At 29.7% G+C, this 15,908-nt stretch overlaps 1 protein-coding gene across 1 annotated transcript in view; it reads right to left on the reverse strand.

Annotated features, from left to right (window-relative positions):
• Kua (Plasmanylethanolamine desaturase Kua) overlaps positions 1–15,908 on the reverse strand; it is a 320,306-nt gene that overhangs the window by 232,534 nt on the left and 71,864 nt on the right. The gene's annotated exons all lie outside the window — the stretch shown is intronic.

Consider the following 15,908-nt stretch of genomic DNA (forward strand, 5'->3'; position numbering starts at 1 on the left):
ACAATCCAGGCAACAATGTTATACCTGGAATTTCTATTTCCCTAGGATAATATATGTCTATATTATAGGCAAATATTTATGCAATATTGTATTAGACATACAAATTGAAGTGGATAATACATGCACAGATAGTTATATAGTTATCTGCCATCTTAGAAACCCTAAGGTAGACTATGCTAGTCGACAGACTGGCAGAACATAAAAGTGTTACATTGGTATGAGTTCAAGGTCATATAAGAATACACGACAGTGAAAGAGCTGATGAACTTGCCAGAAGAGGATCAGCTACAAAAAATTTCGGTCGTAAGCCTGTAGAAGAAAAAATACCTGGTTCTGAACAAAACATAACTCTTATTAGGAAAGTATACTCGTTCAAGCACATGACAAAATTTATAATGGATGGACATCCGCTAACAAGCCTGAGGTACTGAGGAAAATAAGCAGATATCATCCCATAGTCTCAGCGTCATTCCTTACTGGACGTGCGCCAGTCAAGGAAATTTGCGTGCAATGGGGCTGTTTCATGAAGACTTCAGCTGCAGCCTCTGTAGAGGAGAACCTGAAATAGTCGGCCATATCTTTCATGACTGCCAGGCATTAGATTGTAAGTGCTAAATACCCTTTGTAGACTACCCGGTGGAAGGCTACTATGGTGGCTACTATTTGGTGGAAGGTGGAAGCCCCATTCTTGCCAATAGAACTTTGCAATCTTCTGTTCATAGGTAGTACCAATCTCCTCATGTTACATTCAATTAGTTCTTTCCCATGCATGCTTAATTGCTTCCCATAGTTCAATTCCTTCCATCGCCTAAGGTTTCTTTAATTTAATTTTATTGTCAATTTTACCCACACATTTTCAATGTGGTTAAAATCTGAACTCACGGAAGGCCACGGAAGTACATTAACATGAGTTTCTTCTAACCATTCTCGGACAAGTCTACTCCTTTGCACCGAGCAATTGTCATGTTAGAATATTAAGTTGTTATTGGGAAATATCTGGATTACTCATGGCAACATTATGTTCTAAAGAATATGTGTGTAAAATGATCCTGTTAATTTTTCTTCTATACGAGACAAACGCCAGGGCCTTCAGCACTAGACCATCTCCATAAATTGTTTGAGAATCCTTCACTATTTCTTAAATGATTAGTATACCGTTCATTAAACCTATAATTTCTTGGCCTATAAACTATTATTCGACCATTACTTTATGATTAGAATACTTTTAGCAGAAAATGCAACGTTAGCCAAAGGTTGTCTTCGCGGTTTATGAATTTATTACAAAATGTAACTCGTTTCCTCTTATAATCCTCTAAAGGATATACCTCCAAATACAGATGTGTTTTTTGATATAATTCTGCACTTGGAAGGTCATCAAGAAAGTTTTATTAAATATTTCTTTAAAGATTATTTCAAACTTGACTGGATCAGAAATCCTTTTGCAGGAAGCTCATCAAATGAGTTCGAACTGAAGAAAATATTTTAGCGATTCAAAAAAAGATAGTTCCGTAAAATGTTTTTTTAAAGAGAAATCATTCATAGACTTTTGGATCGGGTACAAATCTGAGTATCCAATGCTCTTCCGGAAAGCTATGCTGTTTTTGATGTCATTTGTCACTATTTAATAGTGTAAGAATGGTTTTTCTGAACAATTGTACATAAAAAATAAATATCGAAAGAGAGAAACAAGTCTTGAAGATAACTTAAGAATAAAATTAAAGTTCAATTACTCCTGCGATTGACTCTTTACTCACAGGCAAACAGCAACAGCTTGTCATTAATCAAAATTTGTATATTTTTGACTGTTTGTTTGTACCAATAGTATATTATAGTATACATGTTGTATAGATGTGATGATTAAATACAAATAAAATGTACATAATTATTTTATTTTTATTGTACTCGTATTGTCGTAATGTTATAGAACACTAATGGAAAAGTAAGTGAATAAATATATAAGTAAGCATATAAAGTTTTATTAAGTATTTATTTAATAAAAATAAAAGAAATAATAGCCATGTTCCTCATAGAAAATGAATTTATAAACAAAATAGGATCAGGAGTGGCTTCTTCTAATTTGCATCCCCCAGGTGATGGTGATACGCCTAAATCTTTATAAACCTTTAAGCAGTTGGCAGTTGCTAGAATGTTGGTTTAGAATAGACCATATTGACTTGAATGACTTGGAAGTTTAGACTATTTACTATAGATAACAAGAATTGAGCAGACAAGCATGTTACAAAAAAGTACTGGCAAAGCATTAAAGACCCCATAGCTTGTATTAAAGTAAACGGACCACATTTTGAGCAATAGTATTATTCCCAGAGTTTTTGGATACTGTTACGATAAATAATGACGCATAATATGACTCAAAACTGTAAACATGTTTTTCTAATAAGTATTTTTCTAGTACGCAATACCCAAGACCCCTACGCTAAAACCAGTTCCACGGCGTTCGAGATCATTCAGCAAGGGTCGCCGACCGAATTCTAGTAAATTCGCCGCTCAGCTAAAAGACCAGTCCGAGTGACCTTCTCGTCTATTCGAAGGGAATCGCCGGAATTCTCGATTAACAACATTTTATATTTAAAGAGGGAATTTTGTTGGAAACAGTTAGTCCGAAAATAACATTGCGTCGAGTTTTTAAAATGTAACGCGCGTATTGTAATAAATGTAAATAAATTATATAATTATTATTGTGAAATAAATTAGTTATATTGTACAAATAAAGACTTTAAATAAACTTGTAAATGTTATAAATGTAGAACCTTTGATAATAAATAAAGACAATAACTTAGATTAATAAAAATACTACAATACCTATATACTAAGCGCAGAGAATCTTGCTGTTGAATTTTGTGAACTACCAGCGGCTTCCGTTTCTTTTTTTCCTTATAAGTTAAAACCAGTTTTCGTATTTGAACAATAATAATTGACCAGGTCCGATAATAAGACAAATCACACGAAATAGAACTAATTTTCCTTTGAAACCTAAGATAGTATCTTCATAGGTACATAATATATTGTTAGAAATAACGCGAACTATATGAACATTCCAGAAAAGAGATGTTAAATACCATTTCTAGGTGTTAAGTCAATAAAGTTGTTGTCTTCGGATTCTACAATAAGACGTGTATAAAAATATGTCAATGAAATTATTTATATTATTTAAGTAATGAGATGAAATGAAAGAAAGAGAAGTGATGTATACGATTAAAAGGAAAAAGTTAGAATATCTAAGACACATAATGAGAATCGGCGCTAAATACAGATTACTGAAAATAATCCTTCAAGGCAAAGTATTCGAAAAGCGAGGAATTGGGAGAAGAAGAATATCATGGTTAAAAAATCTGAGGAAATGGTTCTCCACAACAACAACTAATCTATTTCAAGCATCAGTTAATAAAATAAGTATAGCCATAATGATCGCCAATATTCGAAACGAATAGGCACCAAAAGAAGAAGAAGAACTTAAGTAAACTATATGTTTTCTATCTTCTTCTTCTACTGCCGACTCTATTAATGAAAGTTGGATATATTCTATGCAAATTCATCTTTATCTTCTGCTTCAATCTTACCCTTCATAATCAGTTGCAACAACTCATACTTCTCATTTTCAAGTATGTGCCCCAAATATGCTATCTTTTTTCTTTTAATGGTAGCCAAAAGTTCTCTGTCTCTTTCCATTCTGTACAATACCATAGAATAGAGTGGATACAACATATTACCATACGTCATCTGATTTGCAGATTTAGACTTTGGTTACTTACAAATTTCCTTACTTTTAAAAATACTGCTCTTGGTTGCTCTATTCTTGATCGAGTTTCCTATTTCTAATTTAGATCTTCAGTAAACCAGACTCCTAAGTACTTGTACTATTTTGTTCAGTTGTTCATTATCTTCATTTTTTATCTGTATCTTTGTTATGACTGGATCTTTTATTTTTTATCAGGAAAAATAAATATACATTTTTTCTGAAATATCTAACTTAAAAATTTCATTTCTTTACAAGACACTAAAAATATTACATATCATATTTTAATGATTAAGTATATAATTTTACCTACTTTATTAATAGGTTATTATTCGTTGCTCTTTATCACTGAAAAAATATTCACTCACGGTATCTATTATTAGATCGTCCGTTTCTCCAAAAAATTCAATTAAAGATATCTTTCCCTATAAATAGGTATTAATAATATTGGTATAAAAACAAATATGAGTATATCAGAGCCTGAAATTAGGAATCTACGTTGTACAACATTTTTAAATATTTACGTTTTTAGAATTTTATTAGTTTACATGTTTTTAAGAATGTTTATAAATAGTGATTAAGTGTATTTTTAGTGGTACAGTGAATCTTATTTAGAAACGACAAGTAGTTTTTAACATATTAACGCCTAAATTATTTTCTTTTCAAATTTAAAAATTTTGCTTATACATAAATAGTAATATTGTTCTTAATATGTAAATCTTCATAATGTTTTGTACATTTTTTAATTTTTGAATTTTATACAACTTGCTCACTGTGCGTTAGTGGCACCATAATTGAAAGTATGTACAAATGAGTTAAACAGTTATGAGAATTAACATTTTTATTTGTGTCTAATAAAAAATAGGTTTATATTTTATGATATTGTATAAAACAAAAATTTCTATACAATGTTACAGTACATTTTCTACAATATGTTAGTGGTTTGGCTTTACAATTTTCTCTTGAACATCATCTCTGCTTCTCACGTTTATCCATGAAGTGTTCTCGCCCATCGAATTTTATGTTCGTAAATATTTTAGATGTTGATGCTTTCGATCTTTCTACGATACTTCTTGTACTAAGGGTCAAATTTAGGTAGAGAACTACTACAGATGGACAAAAATCTAATAAAGCCATATTTGGCTTATTCACTCGTTTTTAGAGAAGGCATGAATTTACTGATGCCATATCAATCAGTCGTATGAATACTGGCCAATATCACTTCTTAGTGATAGTCACTTTGATCTTAGTCTTAGAATCACTTTGATTATAGTGGCATCTTTTACAACAAACCAGAAATTTTGATCCATGCCTCCTATTAATGTATTATACACTTGTGATTAATAACTACAAAACTACATGACTGATAACTACAAAAGTAGATTATTTCTTGAAATGTATTACATTAATAAAAATAAAAACACTTTAAATTATAAAACGGACACTGGACAGTTAAGTAACATATATTGTAACATATTGAACAAAATTTATAAATATTAAAAATAGCTAACATTCATCTTAATAACAACTAACCTTAATAATTCATCAAATAAATATTATTCTTCTAACTTTTCTTTTATTGTTATTTTTATTTTTACATTTAAAATAATTTTAATTTTTTATCGTATAGCTGTAAAGAACGTGCTTAAGACAATTTAATCTTGACATTCAATATTTCAAATACTTCAATGTCAGTTTTTATTTGCGAAATCTTTTAAATTCTGTAAGTGTTTTAAAATGTATTTGTACGCCATTTTTTGTAATGTTCAAATTGTTTTTAGTTTACTCCTGAGGAAGCTTTTAAATAAATAGCGAAATATTGAGTAATTTAGAAAAAAGAAAGATTTTTATTATAGACCACTATACCCGATAATTTGAACGTATTTATATATATATATATATATATATATATATATATATATATATATATATATATATTGTTATGATATGTAAAATCGAGAAAAATATTGGTTTGTTTAAAATATTTCAAAGTTCAAAAAAACATTAAAATAATTCAGATAAGTAGGATAATATCCAACAACATTTCGAAGAAGGAAAGTTATTAAATTCTTGGATTTCCTGTACTAAACAAAATGCATTTATTTCTTTGTTATACTTGAGTGACCCGCATAAGTTTAAGTGAAAGCCACAGACAATTGAACGGGGTTTTTCAAAATACATTAAAGCAGTGATTAAAGACAATAGAAGGGATTATAGAAAGTGGTTTTTAATAGTTTTTAAGAATTATAGAAAAATATTATTTGTAAATAAGTTTTAGGAAATCTTATAATTATAGGTAAAATTTGTTTGTTATCGAAATGAAAAAATGGGGGAATTGTGACGAGTTTTGATTGGCGGAGATTGAAAGGTATGTAGGAATGAAAGTGTAGCTAGATAGAGGAGAGAGAAAAGAGTTCAGTTGATTTTCCAAGTCTGTAGGAGGAACAGGGATTGTTCTCTGGCGGTTCCTGAAATGTAGCAAGCAGTAGTGTTGAATGTTAGTGAGTTTTTGTGGAGTTAGTGTATCTGACAGAGGCTGAAGAAGCAAAATATTGTAAGTCATATTTCTCTACTTATATTCCAAGAGTCACTGTTCAGGCCAACGAGAGATTCAGTTTATCGTAAAGAGAAGATATTCCAAGAGTCATTTTTCACTCGGGCCAACGAGAGATTCAGTTTATCGAGAGGAGAAAGGCTATCATAATTTGAATGATTTGTGCTTTTGAAGGAGATCATTGAGGACGATATACTTGCAACAATCTGTGTAAGATTGCTGATTACATAGGGAGCGGTTGAGAGGAGATAATACAGTCTACAAGGAACAAGGATTTGGACCACTCATCATCAGAGAAAGATATTTTTGTTTTCTGCAGTTTTTCTTTTATTGATAACACAATTTTTACACGTAATTTAGAAAGGATATAAATATTTTGATTAGGAGAGTTAGAATAGTTTGGGATTTTGAGATTTCAATTAATATTATTTGTACCATAAATTTTGATTGTTCACGTACGGAGAACAAAATTTTAAGAATCCTTATATGAGGTTTGTTTATTGAAAACGTTTGAGTGTGAATTATTTCATTATTTGTATTTCAATATATAGTGTTAGATCATATGTGTTTTTTATTATTCCGGTATTCTCTGGACCTTACCTTTCACATGTAATAGCATAGATATTGAAGCACGAATTTAACCCTGAGATAAAAGAATTAAAAATTGTGATAAAGTCATAATCATATCATTTAAATAATTTTAATTAATCAAAAAAAAAATTTAATTAGCTAATTATTGCTTGGCGCACCAAGACTTTAAATATCACAATAACTGGCTTCCAAAACGTGGGGCTTAAAAATATCGCAGCTTTACATTTGAAGGAAGGGAAAGAGATCTGGAATAAGTACAGGTGATCCAGAGATAAAAACATATAACATTGAGGGAATTTGAATTTGAAAGTATTTTGACAATTTTTTCCAGGGAATATAAATTTGATTTATTGATTGATCGTAGTTAGTGGATATTTACTGCTATTGAATTTTTTGATTTTATTTTCTTTACCAATCGTATATTTGATATTTATTTTGAATTATTTGAATTTTACTGATTGCATATTCGATATTTGTCGTGAAAATTTAATACATTTGGGGAGAAATATTGTCGTGTTCTGAAACATATAGAGTGTTGTAAAATTTCACATTTGGCGGGGACAAAAACAATAACAAAAAGTAACAACATGTCTGTCACAAGGAGACAAAGTAAAATGCAGGAAAGGAAGGAGGATAACAGAGAAGATGAAACAATTTTGGAAGAAGTATCGGATAATGAAGGAAATGTGACAATAGTTGAGGAGAGAAAAGAACTATCAGGAATAGATAAAATATTACAACTAATGCAACTCCAGTCACAAAAAATGGATGAAACATCACTAAAAATGGATAGAAATCAACAAGAAACATCACTAAAAATGGAAGAAAACCAACGGGAAACAAAACAAACAATGAGCAATATAGAGCAGCGTCTGGAAAACTATGAACAGGAAATTAGAGGATGTGTTGAGGGGATAAAGAAAGAACTGATACAACAAATAGAAGAGATTAATGAAATTAAAAATGATATGAAAGAACAAGAAATGAGAATTAAAGATAATTTGGAGGAATTAGAAAGCAAACTTGAAAATGTAATGAAAGATAGTAAGACGGTCCAGAAAAAGGAATTAGAACAGTTAGAAGAAAAATTTGAAATGGCGCTACAAGAAGACAGGAAGGAAGTAGAAAGAAGATTAAAGCAAAATGAAAAACAAATGGCAGAAATTGAACTAAGAGGGGTAGAGAGAAAAGAAGTTATCATCCATGGAACAAGCGAGGCGAAAATACAATTTGGCGGGGATATTCGGAAAACACACCCAGTACCGTTTGTTAAAAATTTGAAAACCAAATTAAAACATATTAGATTTTTTGACGATTGCAAAGAAACAATTAGAAACCATTTGAAAGAAGGAGCAGCGTTATGGTATGAAAGCAAGGAAGATGAGTTTGAAAATTGGACAGATTTTGAAAATAAATTTCTCAACTATTTCTGGGGGAAAAATAAACAGAGAGAAATCAACCAAGAGCTACAGAATGGAAAATATCACGAAAAAATGGGAATATCTGAAGAAAGATATGCTTTGCAGATATATAACAATTCAAAATATCTAGAATACAAATATTCTACCGAACAGCTGGTAGAAATGATCAGCAGACATTTTGAGGAAACGTTGGAAGATCACGTGATTTTGAGAAACTATCAAGATATTGATAGTTTGTGCCAATTCCTTCAATTAAAAGAAGCGAAAAGAAAAGAAATGAGAAATAGAAGACAACATGACCAATATAATGGACCGGAAAGAAGGTATTCATCAAATTATGACCAGAGAAACCGACATCCCAGATCAACAAACGAATATAGGCCGAGAAATTACAATAATTACAATAGACAACAAAATTACGATAACAGGAATGACACACAACAGAGAACATATGAAAATCACAACAGGAATAGAGATGCACAAAATCCTCCGAATAGGAATACTAACGAACAAAGGGACGATAGAAATAACCAGAGCTTCCAACAACAAAATAGAAGGGAGATGAATCATGTAGCAATAGGAAACGACAGACAAATTTCTAATTCTAATCTAATATTTTTAGATGCATTTATAAAACATAAAGCGATTAAAATTGTGATTGATTCTGGATCGGAGATATCGCTAATCAATAAAAAACTAGTAAAAGAATTAAATTTGGACAGATTTGTGTATAAGATTCCTAGGGTTGATTTAGTGGGTGCAAACAATAAAAATTTGACGACAGTAAACGAAGGCTTGGGAGTACAGATAAGAGTGGGAAGCAAATTCCATATTATGAAATGTGTGGTGATTGAAGATTTAAATCATGATATGATAGCGGGAATTGATGAATTGAGGAAAAAAGATATCACCATAAATTTTTCGGAAAATAAACTGGAAATCAGAGCAGAACCAGACAACACAGGAGAAGAAAAGCAAACAGATAGGAAAACAAATTCTGGAAGGATCAATGCACAGGAAAAACGCAAAGAAATCGATATGACTGTAGAGGATAAACCGAAAGTACAAGAACAAGATCTAACAGAAAAGAAAAAGAGAAGGAAGAAAAAGAAGAAGAGTTCGAAAAGAAAGCAGGAAAATAAGATGGAGACCAGAGAAAAACAGGAAATAGAAGGTACAGAAGAATTGTTGGCAACCGACGATAAAACAGAATGGAAGCAGGAAGAAAAAGAAGGTATCATCAGAGAAATGAAAGGAATAGAAACATGGTGCTCGGAATACCAAAGGGAATTAAAGGATAAAAAGAAAACAGAAGAAAAAATGGCACTGATGGACGAGAATCCAGAATTTTGTGAAGAAGTATTATGGACAGTGAACACATGTGAACAAAAGGTGGATGAAAGAAAAATAAATTGTGGAAAAAACATGGAGAAGGAAATAGAGAAGATTTTAGGAAACCATGGAGATTTTGTTAATAAAGTAAATCAAGTGGTTAAAAACTATGAACTTTCTTCTAAGGGAAAATACTTGGAAAAATTTAAAACGAAAATATATCCAATCCCGTATAAAGACAGGCAATATACGGGGTATTTTAACATTCACGACATTTGTCAGTATCATAAGTAGATTTTAATAACATAGTGAAATAATTTGATCCTAGAAAACTTTTGTCATTTTTAAAATTTAACAAAGAGTTTTCGGCAGATCAAATGGCGGGGATTTGTTATGATATGTAAAATCGAGAAAAATATTGGTTTGTTTAAAATATTTCAAAGTTCAAAAAAACATTAAAATAATTCAGATAAGTAGGATAATATCCAACAACATTTCGAAGAAGGAAAGTTATTAAATCATTGGATTTCCTGTACTAAACAAAATGCATTTATTTCTTTGTTATACTTGAGTGACCCGCATAAGTTTAAGTGAAAGCCACAGACAATTGAACGGGGTTTTTCAAAATACATTAATGCAGTGATTAAAGACAATAGAAGGGATTATAGAAAGTGGTTTTTAATAGTTTTTAAGAATTATAGAAAAATATTATTTGTAAATAAGTTTTAGGAAATCTTATAATTATAGGTAAAATTTGTTTGTTATCGAAATGAAAAAATGGGGGAATTGTGACGAGTTTTGATTGGCGGAGATTGAAAGGTATGTAGGAATGAAAGTGTAGCTAGATAGAGGAGAGAGAAAAGAGTTCAGTTGATTTTCCAAGTCTGTAGGAGGAACAGGGATTGTTCTCTGGCGGTTCCTGAAATGTAGCAAGCAGTAGTGTTGAATGTTAGTGAGTTTTTGTGGAGTTAGTGTATCTGACAGAAGCTGAAGAAGCAAAATATTGTAAGTCATATTTCTCTACTTATATTCCAAGAGTCACTGTTCAGGCCAACGAGAGATTCAGTTTATCGTAAAGAGAAGATATTCCAAGAGTCATTTTTCACTCGGGCCAACGAGAGATTCAGTTTATCGAGAGGAGAAAGGCTATCATAATTTGAATGATTTGTGCTTTTGAAGGAGATCATTAAGGACGATATACTTGCAACAATCTGTGTAAGATTGCTGATTACATAGGGAGCGGTTGAGAGGAGATAATACAGTCTACAAGGAACAAGGATTTGGACCACTCATCATCAGAGAGAGATATTTTTGTTTTCTGCAGTTTTTCTTTTATTGATAACACAATTTTTACACGTAATTTAGAAAGGATATAAATATTTTGATTAGGAGAGTTAGAATAGTTTGGGATTTTGAGATTTCAATTAATATTGTTTGTACCATAAATTTTGATTGTTCACGTACGGAGAACAAAATTTTAAGAATCCTTATATGAGGTTTGTTTATTGAAAACGTTTGAGTGTGAATTATTTCATTATTTGTATTTCAATATATAGTGTTAGATCATATGTGTTTTTTATTATTCCGGTATTCTCTGGACCTTACCTTTCACATGTAATAGCATAGATATTGAAGCACGAATTTAACCCTGAGATAAAAGAATTAAAAATTGTGATAAAGTCATAATCATATCATTTAAATAATTTTAATTAATCAAAAAAAAAATTAATTAGCTAATTATTGCTTGGCGCACCAAGACTTTAAATATCACAATAATATATATATATATATATATATATATATATATATATATATATATATATATATATATATATATATATTGTTTTATAGTATCAGCAATCGGTTTTTACGAAATAAAACTCTATTTGTTTTAAGTCTCAATATTTCGTCACGATTTTGTGATTTCTTCAGGAGAAAACTGTAAATTTATTAGAATAATTATTGGATGTAAACCAAGTAACCGCAATACCTTATATTTTTATAGAGTGTCATGTAGTGTAAAGTCGAAACATGTTTTTTAAAGCTTAAGATCTATCATACCACAAAATATTTAGTATGTTGCAGTAGATATTACTCATATGGTTGGAGTCAATCTTATAATTGATAGATTTAAGAGTTTTTTAATGTGTACAGGAGTTTTTTTATGTTACAGTTACTTTTGTGTTGAGTGACACGTTGTTTAAGCCACGGTTGACTCTGATTAATATAACAACTTTGACATTGACTGCAATTTATTATAATATATTATAATTTAAAATTAATGTATGGGACAAGAAATAAGAGTAAAGACAATCAAAACCAGAAGAAAATTAAGAACAAGAAGAAATTTTAGAAACAGCAATTATGCAGACATGAAGTAAGAAAAAATTAGGAATAGAAGAAATTTTACAACTTATGCAATTGCAATCACAAACCATAAAAGAAAATCAACAAGAAACCAAACAAACGGTGAAACAAAATTAACAAGAAACAAAACTAGCAATAAAACAAAATCAACAAGAATCAAAACTAGCAGTGGAAAAAAATCAACGTGAAATAAAACAAGCGATAGAAGAGAGCAACATGAAAATGGAGGAATGTATAGAAAAGTATAAAAAAGGAAATAAAAGAATCAATTTAAAACAAAAATAAATTCAAAATAAAAATGTCAAATTAGACAACGCGATACAAGAGGAACTGCGAGAAATAGAAGAAGAGAAAATTAAACAAAATGAAAAACAAATTGCGAAACTTAACACTTAACGAAAATTCGGGGAAAGAATGGAAATAGTTATACAGAATACAGGTGAGGTGAAAATCCAATTTGGCGGGGATGAGCGCCACCCAGTTACTTTTATCAATAATTCGAAAAAAGACTACAATACATCGAATATTTCGAGGCATGTAAAGAAACAATAATAAACATTTAAAAGAGTAAGATAATGTGTGGTTAACAAAATATCACATTTTTAATTTAACTTTCCATATACTTGTTACATTTTTTCAGGTATCTGTGAATAATAAATAAATCTTCTTATTTCTTATTAATAAAAAAGAATTTTTAACAAAATTTTCATATTGGCAATTAAATTGTCAAAAATAAATTAAAATACAAACTAGAAGTTGACATTCATGACATTAAGAGTTATTTGTAATTTTCTATTGGTTGCTATTCTAATTTATTTATAATTTATCAAAATTAACTTTTCCGTTCAAATAATTTAAAAAAAAAACGAATAAAGAAAGAGAAACATTTATTGGACAAAAAAAAATTTATAATTTTTTTAAGTGTGTTGTCCAGCAAATTTTTTTAACGAACCTAATTTTATTTGGTTCCTTACTTTTATACAATTATTCGTTCCACTTCATCAGGTATTTTGTATTTTTATTTCAGCTCTTGAAAATAATTGTAAGCACAATTAAAAGCTCGAGTAGTAAAGAATAGTTATCTAATAGCCCCTTTTTATAACCAATCCAAACATGTATATTATATAAATATTTATAATATATATATATATATATATATATATATATATATATATATATATATATATATATATATATATATATATATATATATATATATATATATAAAATAATAAACATATACATTTAGAAAAATGCTACTAAAATATTTCATGCATAGCCTATTTCTTACGGGTAATCAATTCACTATATCCTGTAGAAATCACGCCAAATATTTAGTGAACGTTTTTTTGTGAACATTGACACAAACCAGGCAAACTTACTTTAATTTAACTTTATTCATACCATAACTAATTTCAAATTTATTACCTTTGTGGTCGGTTTTATCTAAATCAAACCAGATAATATCTTTTTTGGGTATTAGTATTTCTCCAAACCGTTTCGATCGAATAACTACTTTGTTTTGGTTTTGTCAAGAAAAAGTTTATTACAACTATTATCATTTAAGACATCCAGTAAACCGGAGTTTTCTAGTTTAAAAAAATGCTTAGTGACATAACTAATAAGACAATTTTTATATTTAATATTATAATTTGCAGTTGGAATTGCAAAGGAGTGAATTGTTGGATATCTGGACTAATCTAGACTGTTCTGGACTGTTTTTTTAACCTTTAAGTTATAAATTTAAAAACATTTCAAACCTTCTAATATAAAGCACTCCTTTATTCTCTTAATTCGTTTGTTTATTTTATAATGTTTCGTTATGTCATGTACAAACTACTGAAGTGCTGGTATTTGTTGGTTTCGAATTTGGTAAAATTTTATAACTAACAAAATATAACTATTTTTTTTTTGTTTTATACCTATATTATTCAATTTAGCATTTGCAATTACAATCCACACCCAATAACAAATATTACTGAATTTTTAAAAATAGGATAAATCAACAAAAAAATGTGGACTAACAGTGCAAACATTAAAAATGGTTGTGGCAGGAAGCAAAATATGACCGTTTCTCATAATGTTGATTCTCATTTACCATAAAGTGCGTTGATAAAAAAAGCATTGGTTTCTTATAATATAATGCCAAGTGTACAATACCAGGCAGTTTTATCGGACAAGCCACGGATCTCACGGAGTGGAGAGTGGAGAGGTACTCTTCGCCGGGTCACGTCGGCGAAGAGAAATAAAAAAAAATAGATAATAGTGAAAAGAAAAGAGAACACTGTTGGCACCCCACGATACTGTCAAATTATTAAATATTTACCTCTTGATAAATTCACTCGACCTTCCCCAAAATGTGGTTGGACCATTGTTATCCTAGAATATCTAAGTAAGATATGGGTGGTATTCCGTGATGTTTTGTCACCACGTGAATACAATGCTAGAATGCATAAATATTTTGGGTTTTTATAAGAATATGACATAAACGCAGTGGTTACGCTACATCAGAGAACTAATATTAGTACAGAGATATAATTATCTGCGAACACCTGTGCGAGAAAAGAGTGACTAAACGAAAAAAACAACATTAAGAATTGGGAAACAAGAAGAGCCTTTTTGAACATTCAAAAAATATTAACCAGCTGTGACTTACTTTTACACTTAATAATTACTATTTAAATGGGAATAAGCCACAATTAAAGGTTAAAGTAGTTTATTAACGATTCAATTTCCACTTCGGAAATCTATCTCAAAATACAAACATTGGTTTATATAAATATAATTAGTTTATATACTCGTAAATATTATAGTTAATACAAACAAAAAACTAATGTTTGTATTTTGAGAACAATTTCCGAAGTGGAAATTGAAACGTCAGTAAACGTACTTTAACCTTTGATTGTGGCTTATTCCCATTTAAATAGTAATTACTTTAACATATCACAAGAAAATAGCTTCAGAACAATATTTACACTTAATGTATAACTAATAAAATATTACATGCATTATATCTCATTGTATGGTACAGGCACACATGATTTCGATATGTGGAATTATAGAAAGATACTTAGAGTACCCTGAACAGATAAAATAAAATTAATCCACCATTATGTTTTAACAGGGAAAAGTATCACCTCCTGTAGAATATCATCCCACGCCAGATTGTGAAAAAGTTAACTTAGTCCAGTAAATGAATGTGAAATACAGCGAAACCCTGTAAATTTCCGTGTCTTCACCGAATTGCATGAACATTTGGATTTAGGTTCAACTTACCCTCCACTTAACTTCTGGACTTGTGCTTTATACTTTTTAGAGGTAAAAACTACCCCTACTAGAAAAAAATCGTATAATTGTAAATTAAAGAGGGTAATTGATTTAAATAATCTTTATTGAATTAAATGAATGTTAATTAACATTAATTTACTGTAAAATTTTATCATAGTTTAACTCCTAAATCTCACCCTTTAGATTAGATATAATTAAAACAATATCATTGAATACCTTGTCTCCACTGATTTGCAGAGAAGTTTGGATTTAGTTTATACTTACCCTCCACGTCTGTTTTGGACTCAAGCCGTTGGTTGATTTTTATTTTTTAGAGGTAAAAACTACCCCTATAAGAATAAAATTATGTAATTATAAATTCGAACAATTTGGAATTATTTAATTATACAGTGACATTAAATTTCGATTACTTTTCTGTTTTAATTGTCTACCACATAATTTACAACCACCCCTTGCGAATAAATTCGAATAGTTATAGTATTTTTTTTTCATTTAAACTATAGATACAATAATTGTTTTGATCGAAATGTTATGAATTTAATTTATAAAATATAACTTCTTAAAAAACAACCCCTATTAATTTTTAAGGAGGGGTGAAAGT

This window comes from Diabrotica undecimpunctata, chromosome 1 (genome assembly GCF_040954645.1).
Source record: "Diabrotica undecimpunctata isolate CICGRU chromosome 1, icDiaUnde3, whole genome shotgun sequence".
In the NCBI taxonomy this organism is placed as follows: domain Eukaryota; kingdom Metazoa; phylum Arthropoda; class Insecta; order Coleoptera; family Chrysomelidae; genus Diabrotica; species Diabrotica undecimpunctata.